The 15,810-nt window shown below is 47.2% G+C and overlaps 1 protein-coding gene across 1 annotated transcript in view; it reads right to left on the bottom strand.

Annotated features, from left to right (window-relative positions):
* The window catches only part of MRPL23 (mitochondrial ribosomal protein L23), a 142,021-nt gene that overhangs the window by 17,988 nt on the left and 108,223 nt on the right, over positions 1-15,810 (bottom strand). The gene's annotated exons all lie outside the window — the stretch shown is intronic.

Raw genomic sequence — 15,810 nt, 5'->3', positions numbered from 1 at the left:
CTTGGGTGAAGCAGCCTCCTCCAAGGGTCCCCCATCCAGACAGGATGATAAAACAACTGTCCCCATCTTCTATGAAGATTCTGCCCAGCAGCAAGAAAAGCGCAATCGAAAGATTATTCCAAAGCTCTCAGTAACAGCCACTGGGGTAGATTTAACAGGCAGCCACGTCAAGACTGTAAAACATGTTTGATGGAGCATTTTACACTGCTTTAAATTTGGAATTCTTTGGAGAGCTTCTGAAGGTTTTTCAAGAAACAAACACAACCCTCATCCCCCATGCACATACACACAAAAAGCTCCTTCATGGCACAGGGGCCCGGCATCCCGAGGCTCTGACCTCAGCTCACTCCTCGACTTTATCAATCACGTTATATAATCAGTGCAGACTGAGCAGCATTTGGAAAGTGGGCTGGGTTGGGTTTTTTCCTTCTTTCCCCCCCCCCCAGAGTATTTGAGGAAGAAAGTCTGTGGCTGGGACGTGGCTTGGGAAGTATCTAATGAGAGCTCTTAGCTCACTAAGATGAGGCGCTGTGGTGGTATCTTAATAGGAGGTTTGGAGATTTCCTTACCCTGGGGTAGATTCTCAGAATATTTTGAGGTTGTCTTTCTGGAACCGTATAATGAAAAGGTAGTTTTGCTGCTTCACAGCTTCTTTGCATCCTTGCCTCTCAGTAACCAAGCGGGAGCTAAAAAACCACTGGGCAGGATAAAACCCCAAAGGGACAGTCCAAGTTACAACAGCACGAACTGGCACGATGCTGGGAGCCAGCACATCAGGGCAGCGCCGCGGCAGGCACGCTCTCCTGAACGCTGCAGCTGGGAGCAGCCAGCCCCACTGCCTCCGCTCTCACCTCCAGTTCCACGACGTTACTGAACCCAGCCCTCCAGGCTGCTTGCTGGAGAAGCCCAGCAGTCAAACGCCTGTTCCCTTATCCCCGTGACATTTTCGCACGAAAACCAAAATAAATTGGCTGAAGACAAGAGGTGTTTTGACTAATTTTCACAGCTCACCCTCACTTCGTCCTTCCCCTGCACATCCATTCACAGTCACTCTGAAGCCTTCCCAAGCCTCATCACTCAACTTTCTCGGCTCTCCACGCTCACGGCTTGATACAACATTTCCCACACACTCTCCCTGTGCTCCAAAACCACGCTTTGCTTAAGTCCATGCTCGAGCTTTGTCGATGGCAAGGAGACTCATCCCATCTCAGCGTTCCACGCTTTATTAGCAGCTTTCCGCAATTAGGGTTCCGCTTCACCCTGAGCAAAGTGCCCACAGTTGTAATCTGGTGGCAGCTGCCTCGAATTATCTACTGCTGTATTTAAATCGACTGCAGGTTGATTTCTCTGCTTAGTGTATTTCACCACACATTAACACACACATTAACACCAAATACTTAAAACATGCCCTCTCTGTAAAGCCACCACTATGAGTGTCAGCGTGGGCAGCAGGAGTGATGGTCACTGTGGAGCAACGCAGACCTCTAGCCATCCTTCTTAGATCTTCTAGCTTATCATACAGTTAGAGATATGTGACTACTGCAGACAAAACAAACTCTGAGCCAAAACTTAACTTAAAGTCTCCAAAAATCCAAAACTTTATTATGAGTCAAAGAAGTTCAACTAATTCCATTGATTTTAAACACATTCTTTGTTACTTCCTCTCAGCTGGAAGTAGATACACGGAGGGGAAAACCCCTTCTGATAAACTTGCTGCCTGACCCAAGTGGTTCTTACAGGATTTCCAATTTCTGTTCTGCATCAAAGACACATATTATCTATGAGCCATCAACAGGGACAGAACCCAAGACTTCGAGCAATAAAAACCACAGAGGTTTTTGTTGTTTTTTTTTCCATTGGAGTTAAAGGGCTAAAAAATGGGGTAAATCCTTACAGCTCCTTCTAGGTGGTAGAAATAGAAGCCTTAACCACTACAGATGCTAATGACTATAGGGGAACCTGACATATTTAACTAAGAGATTCAATCACTTTATGACATCAGTCATCTTTAGTAACAAATGGGCTCTTCACTCAGGTCGCTCAGAGTGGTCCAAGAACATGTATAGGTATAAAATTGGACCCTTAACCCCCGTGTGGCCCCTGTGAGGTCACACTACTGCCTCCATTTCACAGGTGAGAGAAGGCAAGCACACATCTGCAATTACAGTTTCAGATACTTCCCTGGACCAAGGTGAAATTTCCACCCTTCCAGACGAGTTTACTGCCACAAAAACCCACCGACGTGGGCCTTCTGTTTGCTGTTCCTGATTTCTTTCCATTTTGGCACACTCTGTTGCTTCCCAGAAGCACCAGCTCCCCCCCAGCATGGCACCCAGCTGCCTGTCTGCCTGCACCGGGCCACCCAGTGCCCCTGCCAGCAGGGAGGTAACAAGCAGTCACCCAGCTGAGGACCTGCTCAGGGGTCCGAGCCCATTTCCCAGGTCTGCCGTTTCCCTCCCCTGGGTGGCCACTGGTAGGACTTCTGTGCTTCAGCCCTATGGACCAGACAGTCCTTAATTTCTCCTGATTTTTATGGTGCCCATCTAGATGACACACTCTTCCCCGCTTCTGTGCGGCAGTGGGTGAAATGCAACTTTAATGTCAGCTGGAGCCACTTGGCGCTATTAATAAAAACAACGATAATAACAAGGGAGGTTTGCAAATTAGCAGCCCTTGCTACAAACAGAGATACACCCAATTTAGCACAAATCATCGCAGGCTCTTGCCTGCTTAGTGGCTATTTTAATCACTGGTGACTAATGCCTGTGAGGGCTATTCCAGGGTTTGACGTGCCTCAAACACAAGAAAAAAGGGAAATCTTGTGGGGAAAGAGGAGAGAGGGAGAGGGTGAGAGAAGGAATTGGCCAAAGCCAAAGGCTCATCACCAAAAAGCGTTCGGCTTGTACCACCCGTTTCGCTGCCGTTGCTGCTGCATTTGCTGGGGTCACTGCCTAATTCCTCCTCTGAATAACGGCATCGTTTCTCTTCTTGTGGTGTGAATCTAAGAAAAACAGTCATGCTCTGGAACACAAACAAAGGCTACCTGTCCCTTCCTTCGTTATGGAAATGGGGGTCAGCCTTTTTATTTTTGAAGGGGGCAGAGCTGGAATGCTGCTTGGCACACCACCAAAAAGGAAATCTCTGCTTAAATATTTGACAGGAAGAGAAAAAAAGAGGAGAGGAAACAATGCAAAGGGGGGTGGGGAGAGGGAACTTTTGTTTCATGTGTAGGAAGAGATCTGCATGGCAAACGAAGCCATAGCTCACCTCTGCACCCGGCAGTGCTCACTTCACCTTCACTGAGCAAGCGCCTTTGGGTCAGATCACTCCACTCCTCTCTTCCCTCCCACCTTTCTAAGGACTAAAGGAGTTTTCCTAGTTGAGTAAAGCTGAAGAAAGAGCCACCAAGCACCGCGTGCCTCAGACAAAGCATGTGCGTTTACCTAAGCCACACTGATCTTTTTTCCTGCAGTAGGTTAAGGCTTGCAAGCACTTGCACCCACTTGACAACGTCAAGATCATGTCAATCAGCACTTCGAAATAAACTTTCTGAAAAAGTTCTGGAAAAAAATTTGAACTTTGAAAAATAATAAAAAAAATGTGCAGGGGACAAAAAAAGACATATTTTTGGAGCTAAAGGGTAAAACAATATTTGATAACACAAGTGACCAAAGCAGGATTTGGCCTACAGCATCCAACCATCATCGTTGTTTATCTGAAGGCCATCAGAATCAGAGAATCACAGAATGGTTTAGGTTGGAAGGGATCTTAAAGATTATTTAGTCGTCGTCCCCCCCCCGCCACGGGCAGGGACACCCCCGCCACCAGCCCAGGCTACCCCCAGCCCCGTCCAGCCTGGCCTTGGGCACTGCCAGGGATGGGGCACCCACAGCTGCTCTGGGCAGCCTGGGCCAGTGTCTCGCCACCCTCACAGGGAAGGATTTCTTCCTGATATTTAATCTAAATCTACCCTCTTTTAGTTTAAAACCATTATCCCTGGTAACTCCCCAAAAAAGAATCTCTCCCCATCTTTCCTGTAGCCCCCCTGAAGTCCACATCCTTCTTATGCTGGGGGCCCGGAGCTGAATTCAGTACCCCAGGTGGGGTTTCACAAGAGTAGAGGGAGGAATCTCCTCCCTTGACCGGCTGACCACGCTTCTTTTGATGCAGCCAAGGATATGGCTGGCTGATGGCCTGCAAGGACACATGGCTGGCTCATATTCAGTCTTTTGTCCATGAATACCCCCAAGTCCTTCTCTGTAGGGCTGCTCTCAATCCACCCATCGCCCAGCCTGCATCCATGATGCAGGATCTTACACTTGGCCTCGATGAACTACATGAGGTTCACACAGACCCACCTCTCTAGCCTGTCAGGGTCCCTCTGGATGGCTTCCCTACCCCCTAGAGTATCAACCACGCCACGCAACTTGGTGTCATCAAGAATACCAAGAATGGGAGACCAGGACTAATTCTGCTTTCTCTGGTGTACTTCATCTGACCAACCAGAGCCCCTTACTCAGGTCACGCCTGGGTAGAAAGCCACCCCTAAGTACCCAACACCATTTCCTTCAATGCCTGCTAATTTCATGACAGCTGAGGAGCCCCATGAACTCTCCAGGGCTCAGGCGGTAGAGATGCAGCAAAGTCAAAAGCCTGGCAGACAAGTATTTGCAAATGGTAGGACAAGATTTCAAAAAATACAGCATATTGTTGTCTTTTGAGAGCTAATGTGCAGCGCAGCTTCTACACAGAAGATGTGGGGAGACCGGTTCAAGCCCTCCAGTTCGCTTCTCCTCTCTATTACAGCATTACAAACACGCATATACCTCGTGGCCCTGTAAAATCTTTACGTCCACTCATGTCACTGCAGGTTTAGTTTTACAATGTTGTAGGCTCCATACAGGACTGATCATAAACAGCTGCTTCTGGTTTTTACTAATAGGAATTTACTAATTTTACTAATCTTTTTGGTTTATTGCTCTTGTGGCTACTGAGTACTAGCACTGGAAAGCTAGTCACCTAAGTTGCCTTGAACGTATTTCTCAAAGTTTTGTTTTTTTGTTTGGGTTTCCCCCCCTCCCCCCCAGTATATGTTTGTTTATCAATGTGGCTCCAGATTGTTGGCTAAGATTTGTAGACCCCCTGGTGTAGCTACAGGAAATATTTCTAAAGCATTCCGTTTCTGAGAAGTCTGCAGCTTAAATAACCATCTCTTTCCATGAGGCTTCTGCATCAGGTAGTTGCATTAAAGTGCTTTTCCTCTCTTTTCCCCCCTCTCTGTCCTCCTAAGACAGATTCTGGAGATAGTGAAGGTATCACCTCTGTAGAAGCTGGTAGCTAGGGACAGTCATGTGACGGAGCCAAAGGGTAAGTCCAGCTTTCGTTCTTGCAATTCTGGAGCTGTTTCCCTTGGCTCTCCCAATATATTTTTCCTCAAACAGTAGAGATGACAGGCTGGCTGCACGTACTTTTCCTTCGCAGATCAGACATGAACCTGTTATATTGTCACGAGGAGGAACTGGAAGTTCTGTGGGTGGCCGCAGTTGGGAAAGTTCACTCATTCATGATGAGCTCTCCAGGGAAACGTGCCCTACAGCTTGTTCTGGCCTGCAGCTTGCTGGTACAGGGTCTTCTGTGGTTACTCCATCCTTGGCCAGATTTTCAGAGGAACTCCACGCACTGAGATGTGGCATTTGTGGTTTCATAAAAGGACCCTTTTGAAATCTGGCCTGTATTTGGGTGCAAAGAGGGACACTCTTGGAAATCTGATCCTAACTATCATGGAGAATGCTGGAAAAGTTACCTTTGCTTCTTTTGACGTGAAGCATGACTTTTGCAGGTGCTGCGAGATGATCCAATTTAGCTGTTTGATTGAGGCCTGTGCTCTGCAAGGTGATGACAGAAACTCAAACTTCCTTTTTTTTTGGAGTTATCCAGAGATGCAGGGGTTCCACATACAGAACTGTATCAAAACAGGAGATTCCAGCCCTAACTCAGCTGAACTTTCAAAGCTGTTTGGAAACCTAATTCACATTAAATTTATGGGAACTGGACATCCAAATTCCCTAGGTGGCTTTGCAAAACACAGCTGTAGCTAATTGCTGCACAGAAAGGTTTGGGGGAAAGATTTTGATCTAGAAAAGGAGAAAGAGATTTTAATGCCAAAAAAGCTTTTGCAATAGATCCTCACATGGTATCCAGAGAGCCGGTTCTGGGCTATCTCTTAACTGAAGTAAACGGAGCCATTTTACAACAGCTAATCCTCTCTCTGTAACTCCTCATGCACCTGCAGAGGTTATAAACCAAGCGGGAGAAAATTTCTTTTACAGTGTTTCTAGTAATCCCTGCCACTGCAAACTATGGGGCTGAAAGGTTGAATAAATCAAAACGACTGATGAACAATTCACGCCCAACTCATTCCCATTGAAGAAATTGTCACATTCCATCAGTGAGGCTGGTAAAATCTGTGACCATCTCAACCCTTATCAAGCCTTAATTTCATCTTCCTGTTTTGGCAATAATTTAACGTTAAAGGTCACAGAGCGAAACGCTCAGAGTCAGGAAGCGAAGGAGTTCTGATTTGATAACAACATTATTTAGCCCCACGAAGCCCCACTTGGTATTTTCTCCTCCTTTGTTCCTTTTCAAGACCACAATCCATCTTCCACTGAAGACAATGGGAGTGTTTCCACTGAATTTAATGAGACTTGGATCAGGCCCTAAATGTCAGTATTACTCTATTAATATTTATGCTGTTGGAAGTATGTCAGAAAATATACAGGATGTGCAAAGTGGCTGAGCGAGCTATGAGAGTCATAAATTTTCCTGACTTAGTCAGTCAGTTCTTCAGAAATCCTTAACATTTCTAATCTAACTGTGGCAATAATAAAATAGCAGGATTCTAATCTTCTCCTCTTACTGGACAAACCTTTCTCCACTATAATCTGCCCAAGCTGGCTCCAGAGCTGAAAAATCATCTGCATTGCAACTCCCTACCTAGCTCATGTCTAGTCTCTCTCTTTCCCTCTCTCACACACATATAAGAAAATAAACTGTTATTTTAGAAGTCACACACTAAGTGGGCAAAATTAAAAGGATCTCAAAACCAACAAGCTATGTGATTTACAGAGTCCAAAGATCCTCAGCTTAGCAGCCTTCAAAGCGGGGAGCTGAGGAATTAAACCTGTTACTGCAAGGCTCCCACAAACATGACAAGTGGCAACCCCTCTCAGAAGGTCCCTCCAGGCTGTTTTCCTCGGGGTTTCCTCTCGATGCGAGGGAAGGGCCAAGCGGTGTGGCAACAAGGGGAGCCGGCTGGCTTGCCACGGGAATGCCTGTCACTGCAGGGTGTGTGGCAACTGCAGCGGTCAGACCCTCTTGGCGCAGCTGCTCCAACCTCCCCGTTGCTGGAGAGGTGATGGGCAAAACAGTCCCAAAGGCCTGGAATTTCTGTTTCCCTTGAATAAGTCCCCAGACAGCCGGATTCCTCCCTGCCTCGCTGCCCCTTCCCAGCGGGCAGTGCTTGCCTGAGTGGGTGGAGGAATGCGGGCAAGCTCGCAGCATAATAGTCAACTGACCACCAGGGCTGTAGAGTAAGGTCACTGGGGAAAAACAGTCATTGAAGAATGTGGCTGAGCTATGCCCAAGCTATGCGGGAGGAGGCTTTGCCTCCTTTGGCATGCTGAGCCCAGCCAGCACCACGGGCAGGATGGCACCGAGGAACGGGCAGGAGCCACCCCAAAGAGATGCCCTGGAAGGGGCGGCTGCCCCAGGTTTGCAGGGATATCACCTCCTAACCCCGCTTAGCTACCTACAGGTTGGTCTAGACTGGAGTATATTGTGAGAGAACGTGGAAATAACGTACAAGCGAGCTAGGCATTAGCATCAAAAGATTCATACAAGGTAATTCTGCTATACTGTTGGAGATACGCCGCTTCCAGTACCCAGATTAACCTACCGCAGACTTAGAAACACACTCTTGAGTTAAGAAGCTGAATCACACCCTGGTTGAGGTGGAAAGGGACCTCTTGAGGTCATCTTGTCCAACTCGCCCTGCTGAAGCACAGCTACCTGGAGCAGGCTGCCCAGGACAACATAATGAACTTCAAGAGAAAGCTGTTCAATGTTCCCAACTGTCTCAAAAAAAAAAAAATAAAAAATTCCAGGAGACTTTCAATGGCCACAAGAGACTTGTGCTGTATCTAGCAGTCACCTCAGGGGAACAGGGACACTGCCACATGTTTGGAAAGCGTGGAAGAAGTCAAAATGAAAAACAGCTCTCCATAACCTCCTCTCAAGGGTACCAGGGACAGAACATGAGCGTGCTTCTATACCCCAGGTTGACATTTCAACCACTTTTATCATCTCTTCAGTTCCCCCATTTGTTTCCTCTCTAAATCTTTAGCTCTCCAACCTCCAAAGCACAATCTTAAGAACATGGGCTAGGTTGGGAAGGGTGGCAACATGGGGAAAGCAACCAGTGAAAGTGCCTTTGTACATTACTCTGTTCATACTTCACTGATCAAAACGCCTCCTTCAAATCAACACGCCCACTCTCAACATTACCAGACTTTGCCATCAGGGTAGCCAGCTTCCTTCCCTCCCCAGAATTCAGCAGCTCAAAAGGTATATTTCCCCTCACGTGAGCTGAAACATGTACACCAAGCTATTTTTTCCAGGCTGAGCGTTTTTTTTTATTTAACTTGCCCTGGGAGTACCTTAGTTTATTCAGTGAGGCAAGGTTTGAAGGCAGAGGTAGCATCTTTTACTGGACCAGCTGATACTGCTGACCTTGCTACAAACCTCTCCTTGCTTATGACGGTAGACAGTCACAGCTAGTGACACTTCTAGGACAACCTGGCTTATCAAAGCAGTTCCACAATTCACTGTCAACAGAAATATTGCCCAAACCAACTTTTCCTACTGGACCCACAAAAGAGCTTTACCTATAGAGCCCTGGATTTAGTGAAACAGAAAAACAACCAAACTGGGGAAAACCACTCTCTCTCTCTGATCCAGTATCCTACCTCCAACAGTGACCATGATCAGATGCTTAAAAAATGCCAGAAAATCCATAACTGGGTGGATTTTCTTGCGTATCTGGGCAGTGATCTGTAGAGTAAGGTCACTGTGGAAAAACAGTCATTGAAGAATGCGGCTGAGCTATGCCCAAGCTATATGGGAGGAGGCTTTGCCTCCTTTGGCATGCTGAGCCCAGCCAGCACCACGGGCAGGATGGCACCGAGGAACGGGCAGGAGCCACCCCAAAGAGAGCAGGGCAGTTTGCTCTGCGCCTGCAAAGCCAGCAGTCCAACTTCTCAGCTTGAGCCTATCAATCCAAAACCCCAAATATGAAGGATCCATTCCTTGAGGGACATTTTTGTCGGTGCAAACATGACAGCCCAGACCATTTCTCATGTTGCTAAACAGCAGTCTGTGCAAAAACAAAATCTAAGCACTGGGGCTGGGATTTACATCAGAGCATAAAAGATTTCAGACACCGAAACTCTAGAGATGTTGGGCAGCTCACATCAACACGGCCCCTTTGAAACCCCCACAAAAACAGCTTTTGCAACATTACTTTTAATTTCTGAAAGTATAGCAACCAGTTCCACACTGCCTTCGGGTGGGTGTTTTATCACTCTGGTGATGGGTGAAAGGGCAGGAAGCAGAGGGACAGGATGGAATTTGGAGCGTGACCCAAGTCCTGCCAGGACACAGGGGAGGGACGCTTTCCAAAAAAAGAGAAGCTTTGCCATGGGGGAAGTGGGCTGCCTTGCCTCTGTATCCTGTGGATCCAAACTTCCCCCTGAGCGTGACTTCTCTGATGAAAATACGCCTGCGGACTTCTCCAAACTGCTTCCCGCTCCACCCCGGCAGAAGGGCCAGTTCTTCACAGCCCAAATTTTTAGCAAAAACAGGTCTACCCCTGCCACTCTGATGGTGTTAGTGCGGTGGCAACGAGGGAAGAATCATGCCTAATACCACGGGTTGGCTGGAGATTTCCTGTGGATGTCTTTGGCAGGAAGAAAATAAAGCGTTTGATGAGACGAGGTGTGTCACAGAAAGTATCAGCTCTCCTGACAGCTTGAAACCAAGATTCAAATAATGGCAAACCCACCCCTGACTGTTCATATCATCTGGGTGTGAAGTTTTTCCTTCTTTCTTCTACAGAGTCAACATTTCCTTCAGGAGAAAAACCCCAGACCAGTCCGCCTCACTGCATATCTCTTGAAAGACACCTGTGTAACACAAAAGCAGTCTTTGGTCTTTTTCTTCTCTTTTTCATGGAAAATTGTAGTTTTATGGATCTCACTTTCAAGCATCTTACCAGAGTTTAACTGAGAAAGCATTAAGAGCCTTTCAGAAGCCTTGGCTAAAACTAAATCAAATTTTGAGAAGTACTTATGTGATCGGGGTTAGTATTTCAGCTCCTACAACAGTTTATTGCTTATGAAAACCATAATTCTCCTTGAAGTGTTCACTTTAACTAAAACTGCTGTTTCCAGCAAGAATAGTTTGGAATTGTCCATTGTAGCATTGAAGGTCAGTCATTTATTTATTTCTTTGTTGTTTTGGAGCCCTCCCTCTCCAATCATTCACCATGAGTATTCAATGAACCTCTCCCAAGTCCTTATCAGACCTGAAATTGTAACAAAACTTTTAATTTGAGGGCTTTTTTTCCCAGTTTTCAAAAATTTGTGTTGAGACAAACTCAACATTTACAGTCACTCTGGGCCACCAGTAGTTCTTTCAGGCGCTTTTTTTGTTAGTCAACATTAACACGCTAGGAATTTAAACAAAAGTGATGTATCAGCAAATGATCCTCAGACAGGGTGATCTCATCTCCCAGCCACTCAAACATTTGGGAACAGGAATGAAGTTTGTTGCCCTTTAGTAACCGACCAACAGAGCAGACAATAGTTAAAATACCCATACCACTGGAAACACAAACCTTCTCAAACCTGCCACCTCCCTTCCTCTCCCACCCCGCAGAAGATAGAAATGGACTATTTGGCATCTAATAAAAGTTCTGTGAAGGAAGAGGAGGGACATGGGCAAGCAGTTTGGGTTTAGAGATGGAGGCAAATACACAGCACCTAATTTTTCAAGCGTTGACTGCAGAAGAGTACCACCGGCATCATAATAAGCTCAGTGACAACCTGGGCAAGCCTTTGGGGAGTTCTTACACAGGCAGCTAGAACCATGTGGCCCCAAGGGCTCTGGCTCAGGACAAGGCAAGTTCAAAGCCCTTGAGCTCAGATGCAAACCCGGCATGTAGGCTGGTGACCCAGTTTCATTCCTCAGCCTGCGTTTGATGTTTTAAGCACTTCAGACCAGGGATTGTCTATTATTGTGTATGAGATGGAAAGCACCCAAGAACAAAGGGATCCTGATCTCTCTTTGGGCATCGAAGATCTACTATTGTATTACAAGTAAAAAAAAAAAAAAAAAAAAAAAAAAAAAGTATGTTTTCCTGCTATTTCTGACTCTGCTGCCATTGAACCCCGATAAGCAGGGGTGCAGGGAAATAACACAAATAAGAAAAAGAACAGTAGAACAAATGAAACTCAGTATCTGAAATAATTGCTGGGCCCAGGAAGCTTTTCCCACGGCTGAGGTTCTTCCTAAGATCTTCTCCCTGCGTGATTTTTCCGTGTCTAAGTGCCCGTTAGTGGGACATGTCTCCTCACCAGCTCTAAATGTCATTGTATTTGTAGAAACTGGATTATCCTTGAAATCTCTACCCTCTTCCCACATTAGGTTGAAACCAGCTAAAGTGTCTTAAGGAAGGAGACGGAGGGACAAGCAGGAGCACAAGCGCATACACAGAATACATAAAGCTTGCTTCCTTAGGAAACTGGCTAGAAAACCACACAAAATACTTTCTCAGCTTTCAGATGCTGGAACTAGGTCTGGCCTGGCCTGCCTACATCCACCAGCCAAAGCAGCAGGGTTATGAACATACCCACTGATGCACACCGCAAGAAGTTGTGCCCTGTCATCTCCCTCAGAGAGGGGATCAGGATGCAGAAAGCTGAAGCCAATGTAGAAAACCAAGGGTGGCCTTACTAAGCCGGACTGAAAGTTCACCTAACTCGGTATCTTGCCTCAAGCGGTGGCCACAATAGACACCCAGGGAGGAAGAAAGTTCAGCAGACACGTTTGATGCTTTCCTCCGCTGTCCTCTTCACTTCCAACAACTTTGCTCAGCAGCTTCTGGAGAAAAATACAGTCACTCCACACTTGGCAATTGCTACGGATTTCTCTTGGACAAAATTTTTCTCTTGAAATAATGTAAACTTCTAATTCAGAGAAGCGTGCTGCGAGACAAAGTTTTGCTGGCTTTGCTGAAGACATGGGCCAGTTCTGAAATGTCGCTTTTCAGCTTGCTCACTTCCGAAGCCTTGGTGAGGAGGCAACAGCTACCATGCCACGGCCACCATGCCACAGCCCACATCGCTCCGCTATTCTGCGGCGCCAGGGATGACCAGCTCCCAGCTGGCTTGGTGCGGAGCAGTGTGAGCCACCCTCAGGATGGGCCGGGCTAGCAAGAATTAAACTTACAAAGTCTTTCAGACACTGGACAGTTACTGAAGATTCAAGAGGTCTTGCCCTTTCACATCTAAAGTCTCTCCCTGGATTAGATAAACTAAACTGGTTAAAGGATTCTCATCCCAGTGCAGGCTGCACCTACGGAGGATTTTTCTGGCACAACCAAGCAGGTCAAGACTGCAACTCCCTGCCGCACTTGAACCCGTGTAACCAAGCGAGTAAACCTCTGGAGTGGAGACCTGGCTGCAATTCAGCCAAAAAGCAGTCATGAGCTCCGAGCAGGTGACTGAGACCCTACGTTTACTTTCTGCTTGTTTTCCACAAGCCTCTCCCCAGCCAGGGCCCTGACCCAATTCCCACCGAAGTCCCCAAAGATGGCGGACCGGCTTTAGGAGCTGGATGGCACCCAGCGCCCGGCCGAGTGAAACGCTACCCGCTGGCCCACAGCTCCAGGCCTCCTGCTCCTGCAGCTCAAATCCACCAGGCCTCCTGCATCCCCCCCCCCCCCCCCCCAGCTCAGCGGGACGGCCAGCCCCAGCCCTGGCGCGAACACAGCTGCTCAGAGCCGAGGTCACCACTCGCACAGGGCACGGCCGCCACCATGCCCTGGCACCCTGACCTCTCCTTCCCAGCCAGCCACAAAAGCATGCCGCATCTTGTGCCCACATTTTCTTTCCTAAGAAAGCCCCGAGGGGATTCTTTGGCACAGCCTGTGCTGCTGGTGAACAGCTCCCTTTGGCTTCCATGTTTACATCCCTGTGGTTGTTAACTTGAGAGAAGCCTTTTATTTTAGACACCACCACCACCACCCTCAACTCCCTCTGCGGGGGGGGTGGGGGGGGTGGGGGAAATGTGACCTTTAAGATTGTTTATACCAATCAACAAGAAGCCCTCATGCCACCGGATTCCAAGAAACATGAGACTGAGACAGTCTTGGAGCTTGGAAGAGGGAGGGGAGCAGGGGCAAGGAGCGGGAGCAGTCAAGGTCATGAGTTCAGATAGAGCAGGCGGCAAGGGGAGCGGGCAGGGTGGTGGGGTATGCCCTCCCCACACTGGGGGACACAGCACACCCTCCCCATGCCGGGGGGCATGGTGAGCACCGCCAGCGACGTGTGGCACACCAGTGCCATGGGATGTGGAGCAAATGTCCCAATGTGACAGGAAGAACGAACTGGACATGGTGGCCTTGGAGAACAAGGGTGGCCATTTCTTTGTCACAAATGCCTCGTGGGTCTTCTCCCACCCTTGCAGGCCAAGAGAGATCCAGGAGGAGGAGGAATTATTACAGCCCGGCTTTGCACTCTGGCATCCGCTGCGGTGAATAAAGTGGTTTGACAAGACAAGGAGGAAGATGAAAATATTTTCCCACTGTTGAACACAAAAGTAAATAAGTAAACAGAAAAGCATTCAAATCCAGGAATTTTCTTTCATTGCCAGCATCAGCCTTCAAGGGAGTAGCACCACGAATTTTTTCCTACCATTGTACTGAGTCAAATGAGCAAAGGTTGTGGCTTCAGGAATCCAAACTTAAGAGTCCTAACAGAGAGAGGAAGTGCTGGCGGCTCAGGACTGGCACGAAACCCACGGGTTCCTTGTGTACAAAATGCCAGCACAGACAGCTGGGACGACTCGCTTCAGCTTCAAAGGTGGCACCACCACCACCATCTCAGTAGGGTCAAGACTGAGGCATTGAGGGGAGGAAGAAAAAGGGCGAAGGATCAACAAAAAACCCGGCAGGACAAATGCAGTGGGGTAGGCAGAGATGCTGTGCTACAACACACCACTCTTGGGCAGCTGGCCCAGCTCAAGGCAGGGGTTTTCAGGACAGAGGTAAGTTTCTTCCTTTGAGTCCTGTCCCTAAACAGTACATCACAGGGGATGTCAAATTCAGCTCTGAGGTATCTGGCATGGAGTCAGGAGTTCGGCAGTTTCAGCCGCTTTTTTGTGGTCAAAGCTCTCTATGAATCTATATAGTTACAATAACAGGACTGCGCCTTGTTCTCATTTACACTTATCTTCTCCATTGGGTTACACAATATAACCAGAGGTGGCATTTGGCCTATGCATAATTTTTTTTTTTATTGCCTGCCCAGATATATTATTTATGGCCCATTAGATACATTTGTTTCTTAACTAATAAACCTCAGAAAATATTTTTAATGAAAGACTGTATTTTTTAAACAATCATGTCACCGCTCCTCTATTAGCACTCGAAGATTAAATAGGACCGTGAGTAGTTGCTAACCAACAATTGGTTACTGAAACACATGGACTGAGGTTTTGTCTTCCCATTATTGAGGCTAAAGGAACGATGCTTCTACAACCACATTGATATTGCCCAGCTGAGCTCTCATTTCAAGGCGCATGCTGAATTGTAAACCACCGCGTGGATTTCTCACCCGTACCTTCAGCAGCATTGGACACGCTGAGAAGGAAAAAAGCAGATGGATGTCACAGCTGGCTGTGCAGACATCAAAAGTTATTAACTTTAGTAATTCTCTTTCTAAAGACAATTAGTTAGCTGGGGGGGTGGTGTTCCGTTGGGGGTGGTGGTGGTGGGGTTTGTTTCTTTGGTTGGGGTTTTTTGGGTTATTGTGTTTTTTTGTCGTAGTTGGGGTTTTTGGGGTTTTTTAAAAGCAGCATTACCACTCCAGATTTTCTGCTGGGTAGCACAGGGCTTTGACAGCATCTGGGACCTGCATGCTTGGACAATCACCCTGTGCGAGCCCCGCACAGCTGCACGGCTGGTGGCATGACAGTTGTACTCACTTTCCACGCTTGACCAAGCTAGCAGAAGTCCACTTATGAACGCGAGCCTGGAGTAACATCTGTAGGCTATGGTCAGTCATGCCATCTCCGATACTTCTGTCCGTTCATCTGCCAACATGCTGTCTGCAATCTGAAACATGCTTCTGTTTTATTCCTACATTGTCTCATCAATGAAAGAAATTTCCAGGAGAGAGAGAGCTGGCCTACAGAGCCAGCAGTTACTTGTTCTTCCCTGGGTCCTGTTTTCAATATAAGTGCTTGGTTTAGGTTATTGTTTCTCTTTTTTCCTCTTCATTCATTCTAGCATTCCATCTTGCCATGCAATTGGAGCTATTCAACTCAAAGATAAAAAGGATTCATGAAAATGCTTAAAGACCAAGCTGGGTTGCTCATCGACACGGACTCTGTGTCCTGTTTTATATGACTTAGGGAATAGTAGTTCCTCTGAGAAATTATTCTCCATTCAGATCCTCAGGAAATGTGTCC

The sequence above is a fragment of the Falco punctatus genome (assembly GCF_963210335.1).
Source record: "Falco punctatus genome assembly, chromosome: 10".
Lineage (NCBI taxonomy): Eukaryota > Metazoa > Chordata > Aves > Falconiformes > Falconidae > Falco > Falco punctatus.
The sequence above is the reverse complement of the archived record's forward strand: the minus strand, read 5'-3'. Positions and strand labels throughout refer to the sequence as shown.